Raw genomic sequence first — 21,011 nt, 5'->3', positions numbered from 1 at the left:
GGTAAGAGTTGTTGATAAGTTGAAGGAGCTTTGCCTCCAATCCTTTAAGAGTTGGCATAGTCTCCGCCTGATCAAAACCTGAACCCGGAGATCGGGTCAGGGGGACCTTAGGCCTTGGGGAGATCTTCTGAGGAGAGTCCAGCCTACCCTCTAAACAAGGGGGCTTAGTCCTCTAACCAACGTTCTCTTCAGAGCAGGGTGTCTCTTGCCTCTGGCCGTTCTGCTTTGACCCTACCACCTCAGGACCTTCCTCTACATCAGGGGATTCCACCATAGGATCAAGGGATTCAATGTGGGCTTGATCCTCCAAAATGGTGTCAATCTGCCTAAGGGTAATCTACTTAACTTCCTTGCTAATCTGTGTCTCTAAAGACCTAGATGGTTTACGCCTCCATATCAGTTTCTTCTTCCCCTTGGCTGCTGGGCGAGGGGGAGGAGGAAGCTTCTTGGAATTGTCCAAGGTAACAAGGACCATCGTCTTCTACTTGACCACCCCTTAGGGCACTCGTTGGCCTTGTGACCTACCTTCAGGCAGAGAAAGTAGGTGAAAGAAATAGTTTCATAAATCAGTTTCTGAATGTGCACTCCAAGTTTAGAGTGAAAGGCCACAGACGCAAGCATGTTTGTGCATTCCCTAACTCCAATACAGATGCGAGCATATTTGAGGCAGCGCTTGGAGGTAGTGATCGGATCCGTAGGTAGGAGTTCACCAAAAGTCCTCGCAAGCCCCACAAAAATATGTTCGTTCCAAAATTCTAAAGGCAACTCGGGTAATCCAACCCAAACAGGGGCTTGGAAAAAAAAGAGTCGTTCAAGTTTAGATTGGAGGTCCACTTCTGGAGCACCAACGTGGAGCAACCAATAGCCCACTGTCCCTCACAGAGGATGCTAGACAAATCTTCCATGCATGAAAATGCAAAAGACAAGAAACCCTTCGCCATTGCCATGACTGAGACATGACCTTTCAAAGCCCAATTCTTCTTGATGAAGGACCTTACATTGTTTATGTTAGGTCTCGGCCCTAGAAATTTGTCGACCAGAGTAGAGGCCATGGATCAAATGCTGTGATCCACGATTTTGTCTGGGATGGCGATAGCACAGGTACCTTTCTCAAATTTAGGAAGAGTATTAACAGGCAGGAAAGATGACTTACTTGAAGGTTTGACCCCGAATAGAGAAGACCATTTTGTTGGCAAGTCTACTTTGGGAAGTAGAGGAATCTTGACCACCTCCTTGGGGGGGATAACTGGGTCCCCATCCACGATCTCCGATTGGTCCCTAGCGCCAGAAGATGCCTGTCCATCCCCCGCCTACAACCCGTGTTCCAGGCCAGGGATCTGATCTCGACATTCCTACAGAGTCCCACCCTTACCTGAATTCAAATTTTGAAAAACACAACTCCCTCTGCTCTCGCTCACCATTGTTTTTCTTTTGTGGATGATATGCTACATCCTTGATGTTTCTTGGCTTGGATTCCTAATTTGGTTATGGTGGTATATCTTCTTGGTTGAGAATCATGGTTATTTGGTTTCTTTTGAGGAGCTCATGATGTGCACTTTGAGTTCTTTGATGGTTTGAGGCCTTGGTTGATTCTCATGGTTAGAGGATGGTTTTTTCATCATGATTTCATGGATAGCTTGGAGACATGGTTTAGTGGGATCCTGTGGCAGTGATGGGGTGACAGTGTAGGATTAGTTCCTGGTTTGGTTTCTATCTTCTTGGTTTGACTTGGTACTGACACTTTGGTTGTGTGCGTGTAGACCTGGAGGATCTTCATGTAGGAGATGGATTTTATGATGCCATAGGTGAATTCGTACCATGATTGAGTGGGAGTTTTTGGCATTGATATATTTATTAAGTGTTTGTAGATGTTGAAGGTTTGTCTTAGATCTTGTTACTACATAATCATGTTTAACATTTGCATGGTGCACTTAGTTATCTTCATGGTGTGTGAAGATGGTTCGATCTTGAAGAATCATGAGGTTTTTGGTTATCTTCATGGTGTGTGGAGATGGTTTTTCTTCATGGTTTCATTTTTTATGTCATGGTATACTCTTGATATGCATTTAGAGATTTGATATGTTATAGTATGTTCATATGGAGCATATTATCTCTTTGGTTAAGATGGTTAGATCATGTTGTCATGTTTATGTTTTTGAGGCCATGGTTGGAACTTTGACAATTATTTTTCTTTAGTTTCTTGGTATTGAGTACATTGGTCATAAGCTGGATACTACATCATATTGCTATGTTGCATTTGGAGTTGGCATGGATTGATTGGTTACAAGTGCTCATGGATACTTACAGATGGTGGTGATGTTGATTTCTCCGGAATTAGAGAAGTATTTGTTGGGATAGTTGATGGTTTCAACAGGAAGTTCGAGGGGTATTCACCCAAAATGGACTTGAGAGGAGATTGTTCTTAGTTGAGTCTTGGCTGGATACTTGGATATCTTGATGAGCATTCTCATTTCCCACTCTTTTTCTACTCGATGGTTTTCTACTCGAGAGGTATGGCCCATTGTTTCTCTTAGGTGCATTATGTTTATGCTTGTCTTTCATGGATATGGATCTTGAGTTATGATACATGAGTTAGTTTTGGAGGGTTCATTTGAAAGGTAGTTTAGCATTGGTTATCTCCATGTGCATATGTTGTTATGTTGGTTAAGTTTGGGAGATATTTTTATATTGGGCATATTCCTTAGTTTAGGAATGGCTTATGAGTTTGATCTTCTTGTGAGAGGCTTACATCTATGATTAGTTATATGGTATGGTTTGGGTGTTGTTGTGGCTTCTTGGTTGGAGTTTTATGGAGGAGATCATACTTGCACAGTTTACATCTAGAGGTGTGTGTAGAAGGATATATATATATATATATATATATATATATATACGTGCTCATCTTTTGGGAGAAAAAAGCATAGTCTAAAGACTACCCAATATATAATCTTAGAGATCAATGAAAAATTACAATATAGTTGTAAACCCAAATTTTCTTAGAAGTATTGCCAACCACAAATCGAGAGGTAACTAATAGCTAGAAAACTCTTACAATACAATACAATGCCTTTCATGCACCTAATACACATGAAATAGAAAGCATGAATCCATCCACTATTATTACAAAACCATGAATAAAACCACCTATAAAAGACACAAAAAATCCATAATCCTAATAACAATTTTGAAGGTGTCAAATGCTATCAGTATACAATGTGTGTATGAAAAAAATATTATATTTTGTAGAAAATAATGAAATTTGGAATTTGGAGGAGGATTTAGGTGTTACACTTTAAACATTTTTTAGGATATTTTCATGATAATAATTAAGTCACAATGTCAAAAATATTAATAAAAGACAAGTTAAAACTTCTCATTTCCTACCAAACATAAGTTGTTTTACTTACATATCCCACGAGGGGGAAATAATAGCAACTTATATAACTGCATAAATGCTTTATTAATCATAAAACCTATAATAGATTAATTTACATGGGTGTAAAATGTGCATCTAGATACACATTTTAAAGTTTTTTAGCATGTTATCTTACATTTTCTTTAAGCATATCATAAAATATTTTACATTTTAGTTTAATATTACTGATTAAATTCTAGATTAACAAGCATAAAATAATAATTCATAGTAAAATTATTGAGTAAAAAACCATCAAGAGAAACTAATCTTGTTGGATCTATTGATAAGAGAACACATTGATCTATAGTTCCAATTTATGTTAATAGTAAACATGTAATTAAAATCAATAAGGCACAACACATTGACTAAATGTAGTATAAACATTTGTAGCAATTGAAAGTGAAATATAAAATAACATAATTGACTATATAAAAAATACGTTATCAATCTAATATAAATTAAAAAATTATTGAAATAGTAATCTACTTCCATGTTGACTTGGTTGGAATACAATTAATTGATATTTTCTTTAAGCAAAAGACAACATTAAATCTTCTTTAAATCTTATTAGTAACACTTTAAACTTCAACCTGCATAGGTAAAAAGTTGGCTTGGGTTGTAGGCTCACTCCTCATTGTTTTCAAGTTTTACAATTCTCGATTTTAAAAGGTGAGGCAACTTGCGAAAAAAAGGATCTCACTTGTGGAGGGATTTGTCTCTTACAAATACCCAAGATATAGACTACTGAACTAGATCACAAAGATACCCCCTGGATATATTTAAAAAAACATAAAACACTCTAAACTTTATATAATTTTTTCATACAATCTAATAAAAAAATGTGATTATTATTATAATATAATATTTTTGAAAAACTTCATAATCACACAATTATTGATCTAAATAATGTCATTTATTAATATCTATGTATTTTCATAATACATAAACTTATAACTATACATTTCAATTCATATATAATGTTTTTTTTTACCTATTTTTTAATAAACATCAACATTTTAATTACTATAAATTATTTTTTATTTAAAATATTATTAAATATATAAAGCTCGTGATTAACTCAAGTGTTTTTATTTCCAAGAATACTTGAAAGAAGAGGTTCCTCTTGTTTTCCTTTATGTGAGATGTGGTGGTCTTAAACATACACTCTTTTTAATATGATCTAAATATATATAAAAAATTCTCTAAAAAGGTGTTATTATACTACTTAATGTCATTTCTCCCGTCTTTATACTCTAGTTTATTTTATTCTTTTGAATCAACAATACTCTTGTGTACAAATATATTAGATTCGTACACACCTAATCTCTATTAATTGTACACCCTTAAATCTTTATGCATTTCCCACTTTTGTTGAATATTCATCCTCTTATGTTTGTGTATTTAGTGTATTTTAAATATTCTTTTTTATCATTTTAAATTTGTTTTGTTTAATCTCATAGATTTCTATCTATAGAATAGTATATATTAGTGTGTTTAATATTTTTTTATCATAAAATATATTTGTAAGTATTGTTTGTGAATATTATTTATAGATTTTTTAATCAAATAACTTATGTTTGTGTATTTAATTTAAAATTATATATTTATTTTTTTATAAAATATAATAATCAATATTATTTATATGACAATGGTGATATTTTCATACATCTTAGTGGTTGTTGGAGTTTGCACCTTGTTTCCTCCTCTTGACATAGATCTATTGTGGTGTTTAAGGCACACCAATTGACTCCAAAAAGAAATGCTTCCTTTGAAAGTTGGTCCTAATGAGACTCCCTGTGTTGAAATCTGATAGGGGTTACAATATTTGTTCATTCTGTAAACTCTTGAAATAATTAAACACAACCTTTTGGATTGTATGTTCGCAAAAGATATATGGAATTTATATGATGTCCTTATTAATGATAATGTCAATAAGTGGGAGGTGATTAATGGTTAAGTCCCCAATCCTGAAAAAGATAATAATATCTTTTGGTCTATTCTTCGACTGAGAATCTATGGACAATCTGGAAGCTTCGGAATGATAATATTCTTTTTTTGCAGATTTGGAGAGCTTACTAAGTTTCTGAGGAGACATATAGTGTATATGGTTGCCCAACTAGTTATAATTAAAATCAAGATGTCCAAAGATAAATTAGCAAAGTTACTACATGATGTAATATCAAGATTTTCACATGGAAGATTTGTAACATGTATTTTATGTCTTAAGGAATAAAAGAAAGATCCACTTTTGAGACAACACACAAGTGTTACCAATATGCAATATTGAAGGGGGGGAGGGGTTGAATGAATATTGCAACACTTCTACACCAATTAAATATTTCAAAGTGTAACCATATATATCCACAAATAATAATACTAAAAAGTAAAGCACATGATAATTTGAGAAACTCATAACATAATGGTTTTTTTTTCTTTAGGAAACCTTGGCCAAGAGAAAACTCGGGTGGGGATGGTACCCATAGCTATGTACTAATCTAAGAATACCTTGTTAGGATTTTTGACCCTATTAGGAGTCCTTACATACATTTAGTACATTAGTCCTTATTAGAGGACTTCACCTTGTTAGAGGTTTCAACCCCGTTAGGAGTTGTTCTACAATGGGAACTCATTGCTTAATAATGATTTATAATAAATACAATATGTATTAGATACAATACCAAAATGACTATATTGATATCCCAATATCTAATTAGTCTATTGTGTAGATTGCATCTAATTTTGATCATACATCAAATCTCACATTTGATCAGCCATACAACATCATAGCACCATCATAGCATCCTATATAGAATTCACATGTCATTGTTATTCCTCGCATACAAAAAATGTCCTTACTTTATATCCTTCCCAAATGACTTATTTAGTCAACTGTCTATATAAGACATGTGGCACAATAACCAAAATCAATCATTGAGATATACTACCAAAGGGTTAACATCTAGGATGTCATCCCTACATTGCCAAATAATTGAATTGACAAGAAAAATCAATCCCTTGGGCTGAATTACCATATTACTAATACTTGCTATGTATTATGTAAGATTAACCAATCAATTATTCTTCATCTAAAACATTTTCCAACCATTATATGAACACATGTGAACATACTTATACCATAATCAGGGATTATACTAACTATGTCCAAAATTGTGGCCAATAGTGATCAATATCTTGTGTACATTGATCAAAACAATTTGACTATATATTGTCTTAGTGTATCATACTTAGGCATTTTTATTGATTTTCCATAAACAAAATTGATCATTAAGTCAAGTGACCTTACAAGATGATTATGTTTCCATCAATAACAACTTATATGTTATTGATCACTTGCCAACAATCTTCCCCCTTTTCTATTGATGAAAACATTTAGTGAAAAATGACTAAGTGTCAAATGCCAAAGCAATACTTATCTCAAAACTTGATATGTATTTACTAGTTTTCTATACATATTGTATTCCCCTATGGATATATACTTTTATTGCCTACTCAATACCATACTTCCATTTTTCACTACTTATTATGTCATACTCCCCCTTTGACATCAATGACAAAGGAAAAATCCAAAAAGATTATATTCATAGCAAAAACTTGTTTATCCTAGAAACTTATAAAAATATTAGTATGTCTATATAATTTCCCTTTAGGACTGCAAAATCATTGTCTCATACCTTCTCCAAGTTTCCTACAGCTTGTATTTATCCACACATGGCACAAGCTTCTATTTTTTTTTGCTTTTAGGTATATGAGTCTAAATGTCTCATAAGACTTCCTGGATGCTTCAAGTAGTTGCAACTCCTTTTGCATGATCTAAAGTTTAGGTGAGAGAAAACTTCACAATGTACCATCTTAAAATGGATACACTTGCATTTAAGACCTTTTAGCACCCTTTTCCACAATTGCTCTATCAAACCATGGATGGGCCTGTGCTCATGTCTATTTTTCTCTTCTCTTCCCTTTCAATCTTCTTTGTCATTTCTCATTTTGTGACATATTCTTATAGGTATCGCTTTGCTACCCTTTGGTTGTATCAGTCTATTTCATCTATGCATCCTTCTGGACCTTCTCGGGCCTTTTCCTCTTTAGTCTCTGAGACTAAGTTGACCAAGGTAGACCTAATCCTTTCTGAGGCTTTTTCTCTCCAGTCTCTGGGACTAGGTTGACCTAGTCCAGAACTAGGTTGACCCAGGTTGGCATGGTTCTTTTGGAGGCCATTTTCCTCCATTTTCTGGGTTTGGGTTGACCCAAGTTAACTAGGTCCTTGATGAGTATAAATTTTAGGGCCTAACAGGCCTCAAGTTTACCAATTGATTTATTTATATTCCATGTTAGCTTGAAGTTAACTCTTCATTTAATAGTCAGCTTGAAGTTAACTCTCCGCTTAATAGTCATCCTACAGTTAACTCTCCACTTAACAGTTAGCTTGCAGTCAACTCTTTGTTTAACAGTCAGTCTAAGTTGACCTTTTATTGTTTTCCCACCAGGAAACTAGTATAAAAGGAGACTTGGAGGCTTCATTTTCATAACTCATCTCATCTCATCAAGCGTCCATAGTTTATCAAGCACTCAAGACAAGGAATTATAGTATTAAAGCATTCAAGCAAGCAAGTCTTCTTCAAGCATTCAAGGATTCTTTATGGGCATTTCATCTTCAAGATTTAGCATATTGTTGGCCATCAAGGGAGGATATCTATATCGAGGCATTCATTATCTTCTTCATTGATGCACATTTACATCCATGGCTCCATGATGTGGTTATGGTAGACCCATTTCAATTGTAGAGATATCCTACATCCTTCACATCGAATTCAAGATCTACAATACAACACAATTACATACATTCAAGTGAGGTGAATTATAACATTTACTTTGTTTTACAATCATTTACATATGGTTAATCCCTTAACCTGGGGCTTGATCAAGGAAAGCCCTTGTAAAACTCCAACCCCCAAACATTTATTTTTTGTGTTGATTTGTAGGTTGGGAGTGAAAAGAATCACATATCTGGAGTTGTTAGTTTTAGAGTCATGGACTACGCCAACTTGGTTGTATGATGTCTTTCCAAGTTGACCTAGTCCCTTAGTCTCCTTTTCTAGAGAGATTTCTAGGTTTTGTTCCTTTCATCATTTCATTCTAAGATAACTAACATAAGTTTAGGAAAGTTCCATATCCAAAAGTTATTGAGCGAAAATACATCTTCCTCTACACATTTCAAGGTGAGTCTTTCATACTTCATTTCATTTCATATCTTTACCCTAGATTTACATCTTAATTGGGCTAATTGCACTCACATAGCATCTAGATTTACATTTCTTAAGCAATTAGTTAAATTTCTCATTCACATTATCCTATGAAGGGCCTAAAAGAGTGTATTTCTTGGTATTGTATTTCTCTTTACAACCTAGATTTACTATTACTCTAGATTTACTATTACTACCCTCTTCCTTTGGGTCCTAGCTAATCTAATTTGGATCATAAATGGAATCATACTTGGAAATCCCCCTCTTTCTCTCACATATACATATTTTAATGGCTTATTGCCCTGTAAAGTGGAGGCCTACATCCTATTAAAGTGCTTCCATTTTACCACTAAACACATAGAAATAAAAATGTTTATGTCATTTTGTCTCTCTCTTTTTGTAATACACTAATTGTACCAAATATCTTGCTTATAATCATATTTGATTATGTAACATCTTGATTTGATTTCTCAAAAAACTTTGTAGTCTTTCCTAGCTTACCATCTTATTACTTAATCCCCTTGTCCACATCTTTCACATACTTTACTGAATTGGCACAAATAATATATAATTTATTTCCTTCCTCTACACATTTCTTAGTATCTTTGATATCTATGTCAATCATTTTCACATCATTTCTATATTAGAATATACCTTGATGAATTTTGCTTCTATGTAGTCATGTTCTACTTTTACCTTAGCAAATTCCTCTAGTGAAGTGAAGTTTGTATCAAAATCATTAGGTCCACAACATCATTACCTTCTAGTTTTATTTGTACAGGTAATGCCTTGTTCAGTCTTTCCAATGCTTTGCCTATAATTCTTGTATGTTTTTTGATGATCTTCTTTGATTGCTCCTTGGCTACAATAAAAGCCATCCATGAAACCTTCATTAAGGCATCTTCATTAAATGATTCCAGATTGTCATCTTTCTTCATATTGATAATGAATTTTCTCAAGTCACTTACTGACAATGTCTGCATTCCAAATGAAGTTGGGATCTTTATTATATTTTTAACTATCTTACCTTTCATCTTTGTAATAGAAATGGTGTTCTCATGTGTAATTATCTCCCGATATGATGGTGTACTAATGGAATGTAACCTTGATCAGTTTTATCAATCATGGTGGATGAAGGTTTACCTCTATTTATCATCTTCCTTACCTCTTCTTTAGTTATAAAATCTTCCTTCTCTTTTTTCTTTTTTTCTTTTATTATCATGCTCCTCTTCACTACTAATTTCTTTTACCTTAGTGGTTGCTCCAAATGTAATAACTTGAAATTCATCTTTTGACACAAACTTATCCACAAAACTTTGTTTTCCCATTCCTACTCTTCTTGTGAAGCATCAAGTGTAATGGGTACACCATAAACAAAGAAGTTTGGTTGTTGGACTATATTAAAAATTTGATTTACATCCTTTATATCTTTTCCCTGATTTTTACTCCAACTATCTTAGGTGTAGATGTGCCCTTGTAATCAATTTCATTTAATACTTCATACATTGTTTTCTCTATTTCTTCTATTATTTCTTCATATAAACCTAGCATTATCTTGACAACTCTCATCCTGCTCATCATTTTGGGTCAATATCCTTCATTTCTTCAATTGTAACTAGAGTGTGTAAATAACAAATTGTTTTCTCTCTTATCCTTTGATCTTCTTCTAAACCTATTTGCATTATAACATCTAGCTTGTCTTATATGACATTAGGTATACTTCCCTTGATCTCTAATAGATTCCTTTTGAAATTTAAAATATATTTTACAACACAAGTTTAAAGTAACACTTGGTCAACATCTTCATACCTGACACAATAATTTTCAAGATGATTAATCTTGCCTTCATTTTTTGTTATGCTCATGATTTTCTTCATGTCAAGTTTCCAATTCTTCCTTTCATCTTCTTGGTTCACCTCTACATTGACTTAATATTTTCTACTGCCTCTTCTTTGTCCCTTTTTTTCCCCTATATACTTGGTCTCATCTATAGTTTTAGTCTTAGCAAACTTGCATTTGTTAAAACTATGTCCTTATGCTTTTTCCTTGCCTTGTTGTTCTTGCGTGTGTGGGTTTCTCCGATTTTTTAAACTTGACAAGATGAGTTATTCTTGTGGAATTTCTTGTAACTTTGTAAGGTTGTGGTGTATAACCTGTATCTCAATGACCTCAATAATAGGTGTATCTTGCTTCTTTTTTTCTTCAATGTCTTTTGCCACATTCTCCTCAATAGTCTCTGCACTTATGCCACTAATTTGTGCCTTATAAAAATCTTCCCCATTCTTCTTTAATGTTGAAGACTATTATTTTATGACCCCCTTCCTTTTCTGCTATCTTTTCTATAAATTTCTCTACCTTTCTCTTCCTAGTCTATGTACAAGTCTTCCCTAACTTGTTTGATTTTTTCTTTACATGTAACCCATATCTCTAAACTAGCTTATCTTGATGATGTAAGCATAATTTTAGCATACTATTCCAACATCTCCTAACTCACTTCATAGCGTAGTGTATGTATCCATGTTTTTCCTAGTTCTACCACTTCTATACAAGTAAAGTCTATTTCAACCATGAAGGATATTATCTTTGCATACTTGTCAACTATTTACTTGTGAACCGTATCTATATGTTTAATCTCATTTTGAAATCCCTTGAATAAACTAAATAAACCACTCATTATGTTACCTCGGTATGAATGTTATAATGTTATGTTATTAAATCTTGTATAGGTACAACATTTTTCCATGCACGAAGATGCAATTTGGGAAACTTGTGAATTATATGAAATAACATGTGGAGTATTGGTGACTCAAATCTAAGAGGTTGTGTCTTGTCATGTTTAATTCTCCTCAAATTCTCCAATAGTTGTTGTTTATGAATCTCATAAATATCAAAGTATTCCTTCTCAACCACCATCTTATATGTAGTTTATATAACCCTTTTTGAAACCGAATTTAACCTACTTCTATAATACATATTATAACCTAATATCTTAGCAAAAATGCTTACATTTTTTTTCCTTATGTTAGAAAGAGTCATTACTCATTTATCCATTTGGTTATTGTGTTTACTTCAACTTTCTTTTTAACCATTTTGGTCACAACTGGTACAATGCCAACATTGTCCAAACATGCCACTAAATGAATCAATTCCTTTATGATCATTATTGGTTCACCTCTAGTCTAGACAAATCTATTATGAATCCTACTAAGAACTATTCATATTCATTCTAGCTCATTGAATTCCTTACAATCCATGTATTACTAGATGTATAGGTTTTATAAGTGCTTGAACTTATCCTTAAGGGTTTATTTATCATTGTAAACTTTTCTTGAATCTTCCCAAAAATCATCATTTGTAATTGAGTCAAACTTATACTGTATGTATTCCCTAATTTTCTCTGCATGTAACCAACCATCAAGGGTTTGCAAGAATGCACCCTTTAGAGCATCTTTCATGGACTTAAAAATACGCTTCTTGAATTGATACCTAGATCTCTCTTTCACATCATAGATTTATGGTTTCTCCATGTTTAAACGAAGCTAAAAGATAATTAGTAAATGTTTAAATTTAAAGCTCACATTTTTTTTAAGGCAAATGTGGCAAGCCAAATATAATATAATATTTTGTGTAAATACCTTTTGACAATGATGTACAGGGTTTGCAGAAATCCGCTTGAAGTTTTTTCTTAAACCATCTCCTCTTCCGTGCTCTTTGTGGATTTTTTCTTCTCAAATGGTGACAAATAAAATAAACATACCCATTAAATCCCTTACAAACTTTTCTTCCATAAATATGTTAGGTCTTATAATATGAAAAATCTACTAACTATGACAGAACATGGTCAAATACATATTGAATATCCAAATTGATACATAAACATTTATGGGTAGATATACGAAATAAACATGATCTATTTTACCTTTTGTTAAGCTCACATAACTTATTACCTCAAATTCAAGGTTTGATAGTTTTCTGTTGAAGTGCTCCCCTAAGGCTAAGATAGCCAATAAGGTTGATGAGGAGGATTAATTGCTTGACATTATTTCTCCTTTATTTTTCACAATATTTTTCTACTTTTCTTTCCATACCTTAATATTGCCATTATTACTTTCCCTTGCAAATCTTTTGTTTATGTTCTCATAATGTGTTTGATCAATTATATTATTTCCCTTTCCATTATAGTTTCTTCTTCTAACATTAGGTGTTTGCATGTTGCTTAAAACCCATTAAATCTACAATATCTAGTTGTATGTTCCAAATTGTTGTATTCATAACATCTAACAACATAATTTCCATATCTTGGTCCATTTTGATTTACTTACAATTTGTAATCCTTGGCAATGTGTCCAAAGTTAGTGCACTTGAACTATGTGACACCATTAGTTACGACTTTGTTGCTTCCCAAAGATCTTCTTGTAGTAACATTTTCTCTTTCATTTGTTCATCCATTAGTTCACTAGTTGTGTCTTTTGCATTCATCTAACTTGTGTGCATAAAGCCAATAATTGAAATAACATCCAGTAATAGGTTTGCATATGTATTACCTCTATAATCTACCTTGATGTGTCCATATTGGTTGCATGCATAACATCTTCCATTGAATTACTCCTCATATTCATTAGGTTATTCATTTTGAATTTCTATCTGATTGGGATCTTTCCTAGCTTTGTTTTCTGATTCCTTAGAACATTCACCTTTTTGATACCTAATACTTCCCATATATCCTTTAGGCTTCTATTGCATCATCTTCTCATCAAGTTTGTTAGGACCTGAATATAAGTTTTCAAGATATAACTTTGTTTCCACAAGATCGCATTTGACAATATTAATCTATTTCTCAAATTTTTGATACTCAGCTTTTCAATCTTCAAGTTTATATTGTACCTTTCCAAATTGAGTATTCAAGCCTATGCATTCATCAGTTTTACCTTTTAGATTTGCTTCAAGTTTCTCCTTTTTTGATTTGCCTTCTTCAAATTTCTTAGCCATATGAAGTTATGTGACTTCAAGTTCATGTTTGAGTGTCTAGTTTTCCTTCTTGAGTTTTTGCAACCAAATTTAATCCATTATCTAATTTAAGTTCCTTGATTTGTTCAACTAATTCTTTTCTCTTTATCCTTGCGATATCAATATGATCTTTGAGTTTCTTAGTATAGTCTTGTGCATCCTTGAGTTTCTTTTTTAATCTTTCCTTTTCTTTAGTTTTTTCTAGATCTTCAAGTGCTAGTTCAAAGTTGCCTTGTAAATTTTTTGTAGATCCATTACAATTATCCTCTAGCTATGAAACTTTTTATGAGGAACTAGGCTTTGATACCAAGTACTAAAAAAAGTAATACTGAGGGGGTGGTGGTGAATCAATATTGTAACACTTTTACACCAACTAAATATTTCAAAACTTAACCATATGCATCCATAATTAATAGTACTAAAAAGAAAAGTACACAACAATGGGAAACTCATAACACCATGATTTATTTTTGAGCAAACCCTAGCCAAGGGAAAACTTTGGTTGGGATGGTACCTACAACTATGTACTACTCTGAAATACTTTGTTATGAGTTTTGACCATATTAGGAGTCCTTACATACATTAATACATTAGTCCTTGCTAAAGGACTTGACCTTGTTAGAGGTCTCAACCAAATTAGGAGTTATTTTACAAAGGGAGCTCATTGCTCAATAATGATTTATAATCAATACAATACATAATAGATGCAATACCTAAATGATTATATTGATATCCCAATAAATGATTAGTCCTTTGTCTAGCTTACATCTAATTTTGGTCATACATAAAATATTGCATCTCATCAATAATACAATATCATAGCACCATATATAAAGTCAGTATGCCATAATTATTCCTTGCATACAAAAATTCTTACTTTATATCCTTCAAAAATACTTATTTAGTCAACTACCTACACAAAATGTATGACACAATAACCAAAATCAATCGTTGAGATCTTCTAAATAAGGGTTAACATCTAGGATGTTGTCCCTACATTTCCAAGTAATTGAATTGATGAGGGGTTTCAATTCCTTTGGACAAATTACTTTATTGTCGATACTTGCTCTGCATTTTATGATATTAACTAATCAACTTAATCTTCATCCAAAACATGTGCCAACCATTATCTAATCACAAGTGAACATAATTATACCATAATCATATCTTATATTAGTTATATTCAAAATTGTGGCCAATACTAATTAATATATTGTGCTTGATGATAATTGGACTATATATCGTCTTCTTGTATTATCCTTGCACATTTTTCTTGATTATCTATAACTAATACTAATCATTAAATTAGGAAACCTTACTAGATTATAACGTTTCCATTAATGACAACATCTATGCTTTCTAGTATTGATCACTTTCCAATAACAAAAACTTAAGTGTTGAATTGGAGGAGAGAGAAAAAAGATGGAGAATAAACCTCACAAAATGCAGCAAAGAGAGCAACACCCTAGAAATTGCATTGCTTGAAGTTGGGCAAGCTGAGCAGGTATTTCTCCCTCAAAAATAGGATACAAGTATTGTTTGGCTAGATGACCCTCTAGGTTGGGTTTCCTGGCTTTGATTCTTTTTACAACTTATCATGTTAAATATTTACCCTCGTATTTGTTTATCTTGTTTATCTCTTTGGCTATCACTCAAATTTGGGTAGAATGATGGAGTGACAATTCACTTTGTAATGCCATAACTCTCATATTTCATGTGTGATATTTTTGATAGATATTTATTTTCTACCTCTCAATTAGATTAAGGCTAAAATATATGTAGAATGAGTTGTGTATAAGGATGTCATGTGATACTTGAGCTAATGTATTTTTTGGGTAAATGAATAACTACATTGGGCCAACACCATTCAAATTATATAAAAAATGATGGATTGCAATGTGATTTATCTTCAATAACAACTTGCACTAAAATAATATCCCCATTGTATTATGCACATTTCTACATCTAGTCCCTTGTTATGGATGTATAAGTTACAAAGTTACAGCTAATCTACCTTATAAACTCTTGGTATATACAACTTTTTGATTTGTACAAATAGGTATAGTGGAACTTAACATAAAAAACCATGCAAAAAATAATAAACACTAATTAGTAGTACCCAGACTCTTTTAGATGTGCCTTGCCCTCTTTGTTTGCTAGCTTCCATAGATTCCTTCCCACAAGTTCTCAGTGTTCTCTTCTATTTCCTTATTGGTTTGTGATTTCTTCATCTTCCCAGGGTGGGATTCTTCAACAATTAATGGCTAGTAAGATTTGAAATTAGAATGGGTTGGCCCTCTTGTAATATCCTCGATATCTCTAGTATTATCTTCAATCCATTCCTCGCTAGAGTGAGAAAGTGTAGGTGCTTAGTCCTCTACTTCACTATAATTATCCACCCATAATCCTTCCTCTTCCTTGTAGACTTTGGTCCAATTATTTCTAGGGTAAGGGATGATATGTGTCATCCTTTACGGGATACAAATTCATGTGAATGTCTCCCAACCAGTCTTTCAACCCATCTAGCTCCACTATTATGATAGGAGGGGGGAACCATGTACCTTTCATCCTAAGGTATTGTAGCGATGCCATGGGATAAGAATACTATTCTCCTTGTCCACATTATCCAAGACAACATCTGTCTCACCAAGTTAGGCATGTTTGAACAACATTTGATAGAGGAGTTTTGCCTCCACCTCTGAGAAACCTTGAATCAAGGAACAAACATTGCAAAAATATCTGCATTGACCCCACATTTGTTGTGAGATCACGAAAATTTCCCAACCTAATGTGTCTTTAGCTATATGTAGTACCAAAGGGTCCTCATTCAGTAACACCTTCCTTAGGTAATTGTTTGAAACCTCCCAAAGAAGGAAATCATATTCTTTAATATTTATTTAAAAATAAAAAGTATTAATTATATCATTCATGTTTATAAAATATTGATTATTTGAGTTGTTTCTTATTTATTTTAGATTAAGAAGATAAATTAAAAAAATAGTTAATCAAATCATGATGAGATACCACATCATAAATGTAATATTATTCTTTTAGATACATATAATACCTTATTTATTGTTTACTTTATTGAACTTAGGCAATCACACTAACATGATGACTATAAAATGGTAATGACTAATGCTCAACACTATGAAGACTTTGGGTGTTGTCGTTGATTGACAATTGGTTGATTGAACATGTAGAGGTTGCAAGTCAGGGCAACTACTGGTAGACAGGTGTACCGATTACAATAAATAGAATGACTTAGTTGAAGTCATGATAGACAAATAGGAAAAGTGAACAAAAAATCAATAAATACACACAAAGAGTAAGTCAAGGATATGATAGGAGGAAAGGAAAGTTTGAGAGTGATGTGATAGACATGCAAGATGACGTGACTAAAGAAAGAAAGGATGAAAATATAGATGTAGACCCATAGGATGACATACATGCCTATGTTATAGGCACCTACATATTGGTAGTCACAACTATTCTATGACTAACTCTTATGTGTGACTCAAATTTTGAATTCATCAACTTTGAGCAGGATAGTTTTAGGGTTTTGGTGCCTAGATGAAAAAGAATGTATATATTGTATAGACTTCAGTTTAAGAAGTGTGTTGCTGATAATATTGAGCATAACTACTAGAAAAGAGAGGAAGGAAAATTAGAGAGATATGCCAAAGAGTCGAACAACAAACCAATGTGTAAGTGGAAGCTTTAACAAGCTTTTGTAATCCTTAAAAATTGTATACGTTCCCACTAGGATTTGTTCCTAGAAAGAACAATTTTAGCCTTTGACAGGGCACCTGTTTACTTGAAAGAAAAGATTAGTGGGTATATTACTTCCACTATGATTTTCATACTCTCATCAAGGGTTTCCACTTATAAATCTCTTGTGTCATTAATGTATGCACTTTTACATGATCTTGTAACTGGTTTGAAATTTTGATGCACCACCTCCTCTTAGTACTGGTTTGAGACAACATACTTTATTGTTTAAAATATAATATTTAATGTTACAGATATAAGAGATACTAAATTTTTAATTTTAATTATGCTTGAGAATTACATTAACAAGCTTTCATGTTTACAATACTTTTTCCTATTATAAAATTTTTTGTCTGGAAACCTGCACTTTAATTGCATATATTGTAACACCAAATGCTCCAACTCTGATACATAAGACTTCCTTATTCATAGGGTATACAAAATATTCTAAGGGTATCTAGGTCAACATACTACATTGAACTAAACATTATTTCAAATTAAAATATAATGTTCTTAAACTTCATTTACTTTGTAAGAATATAAAATAGTATAATATAAAGGTTTGGTCTTATAGACATTTAAAAAACCTCAACTCTTAATGCATTATTACAAAATTGTGTTCTCAAACCTTTAAAAGATGTGTTTTCATCTTTTACTCTAACATTATCTAGTCAACCTTTTGGATCAGTGATTTCTAATTTTTAAAGGCATTCAAAGAGTTAACAAGATTTAGTTTTCTTTTGAGTTTAGCCGTAAACTAACTAATGACATATTCTATGAGAAATATATAATTTTTAAAGTTCACAAATGGAGTCTAATATATTGATTTTTCTCTTTAGTTCGATGTGATATATAATGACCTTTACCTTTGAAATTAATTCATTCCTAGATATAGTCGATAGGATCTAAAAGGTCAAAATAATTCATAAAATGAGCTTGGGATTGCAACAATATAAGGAACCTAAAAAAAATGTGAAAACTTGTTAAATAACAAGATCATGTAGATTGCTAGGCTTCGCCCGTTTAACAATTAAAAAAAAAAATAAAATCATGTAGATTGAATTTAAATTAGATAGTTATTATTATTTTTCAAAGTTCTTCTTATCACAATTGTTGATTATATATTTCCTGTTTTCTCTAATACTTTATCTCCAAAGAAACTAGATATAAAGTTCACAATTAGATCCATTGATCTTTCAAATGTACATAGATTAATTATAACTTAACTCTCAATGTAGTAATATTCTTCAAAATTGTATATAATTATTTATACTCATATTGTCTATTATTTTAAAGATTCAAACTATATAAACTCTAAAATATTATGTTAAGTTCCAATAACACCATTATACTTTTAAAAATTTGTTATCTTAAACACTTAATTTTATTTATTTATTCTTAAATATATCCAAAAATTATTTCTTTCCTCAAATAAAATATACTTAAAAAAAAAAATCTCTAAACATTTTTTTCAATAGTTTTTTTTTTCTATTTAGTCAAACTCTAAATTATTCCTCTAATAAAATTTCTAAACTAAACTAGACTCTTGAACTCTTAAACTAAACTAAGAAACTAACTCAAACACTCCATAATCATTATATCTACAATTTCTACACCAACAAAATTCTCATTTAGCAAATTCTAAATTATTCCTCTAACTACAGTTTCTACATAAAGATAAATCCTATTCACTTAACTTTAAGGGCTCGTTTGGTTGCAAGAATAGGAATTGAGAATAAGAATTTGTTATTTTGGGATAACAAATTTTGAATTTGTTATTCTAGACTCTTTTGGTTTGACAACAATGAAATTCGAATTACAATTCAATTTGAAATTTGAAATTTGGAACTACATTTGAAATTGAAATTTGAAATTCAAAATCCTCGAGAAGCTCCAGATCGCGGAATGGATGGGGATTGCTACCTAAATATGGTTTTACTATCGATCTTTGTTGAAGGAAATCCTTGATGAAATTCACTTCCTCATCTACAACCATAGATGAAGTCATTGGATTGGAGTCTCTATTTACAGAATGATCCAAATCTTTATTTGAATTCGAACCCCTCAACGACTTAGATAGGCAAGAGTGTCTGCAAGACTTTTGGAGACAATTCACTTTCACATTGCGATCTGATAACTGCCTAAACTTTAAGAACCATAGCTCTTCAGGTGCATTGCAAAATAAAGCTTATAGACACACTTTAGTTAGAAACACAAAAATGTCAATAAAATCTTAAAATGATAGATTATGTAAGATCACAACTTGCCTGTGCATGAGATTCATCCATACCATGACACAATTACATGCCATTAAGAAAAACCTTTGCCCCATACCAATCAAACATATCTGCATGTAAGGGAAGACAAATGAAGTCTACAATGCCTATACCAACATTTGCATGTGCTCCATTCTCAACATATAACTCTCTATCACCATTTATAAACACTTTCCATCTCCTTCAACAATTTGAAAGGAACTGCATAATAAAGCAGGATTCTTGCTGAAATTAGGAAATCTGCTCCATGTAGTGGATTTGAAATTTTCATCAAATATGAAAAAGTCAAAATTAGAATAAGGATTGCAGTTCCAATAACACCTATTTCAGAGGAATAACAATTGCTCATTTTTAGGCCAAAATGAAAATACAAATTTCTATTCCCAATTTCAATTTGAAACACCAAAAAGTAAGGATTTGATAGTTTGAGAATTTAATTGAGCCAAAGGAGCCCTAAATCACTCTTTTAATGCACACTCCTAATTAACCATGATGACTAAACCTTGCAAGGATTTAGGAAATAAAATCAAGCACTAAGTTACATGGAGAAATCCGTACTCAGCATTCCTATACCATGTGATCATATATTTCGGCCCCCATTTATAAACAAGTGCCACAACACACCCTTTGTGGTGTCCACAGCTCTTCTCCGTTAACCAGTATATTGCGGTACAGAGTTCGAATCACAGTAGAGCTAAGCAAGCAAAAGCCTCGGCGCCACTTGCATTGCTGCTCGTAAACGAAGGCAACCTGTAACAGCAAATAAACCGCTGAGATTATCTTATCTCTTATCTAATATCAGAAGCTTAAGCGCCCGGTTGCAGGGAGGAGCTCCACGGGGCAATCTAAAGCTGCAGAGAGGGGCGACGGAGGTAATGTTCGTGTTAATTTCTGGCGGCTCCCTTTGGAACAATAGTAATACATCAGGTTAGTTTCTCTGCACGTTCTATGTACATTGTAAGCTTCGTGTAATATTTTTCAAGTCCTGCTAGGGCCGCCGCTACAAAAGTATCACATTAGATACAATTTAAAGCGTCAAAAAAAAATTAATATGCAATTTTTCTGGTGGGAATATTGTTATGTGTTTAGGTTACTTGAAGTTAAATCTCTGGAAATTTGTTCAAGAGGTATGAAGGCGTTATTAAGTCACAGTCTTTTTGTAGGTTTCGTGTTTGAAAACCCAACGAAACAGGCAATTGCAATTTATTAGTTTTTAGTTTAGCTTTTTCTTTTTGAGCTGGGCGTAGATAACACCGGTGCTTTTTTATGACCACCTAGTTC

At 32.5% G+C, this 21,011-nt stretch overlaps 1 protein-coding gene across 16 annotated transcripts in view; it reads left to right on the top strand.

Annotated features, from left to right (window-relative positions):
- The first annotated feature begins 20,359 nt into the window (after positions 1 to 20,359).
- The window catches only part of LOC149540536 (uncharacterized), a 205,459-nt gene continuing 204,807 nt past the window's right edge, over positions 20,360 to 21,011 (top strand). For all 16 annotated transcript variants that reach the window (XM_089801624.1, XM_089801618.1, XM_089801623.1 and 13 more), the window contains exon 1: positions 20,360 to 20,657. The gene's annotated coding sequence lies outside the window, so the exon portion shown is untranslated. The remainder of the gene's footprint in view (positions 20,658 to 21,011) is intronic.

The sequence above is a fragment of the Cupressus sempervirens genome, chromosome 9 (genome assembly GCF_028749045.1).
Source record: "Cupressus sempervirens isolate cs-2001-9-10 chromosome 9, ASM2874904v1, whole genome shotgun sequence".
Lineage (NCBI taxonomy): Eukaryota > Viridiplantae > Streptophyta > Pinopsida > Cupressales > Cupressaceae > Cupressus > Cupressus sempervirens.
This window is presented reverse-complemented; position numbering and strand designations above follow the sequence as displayed.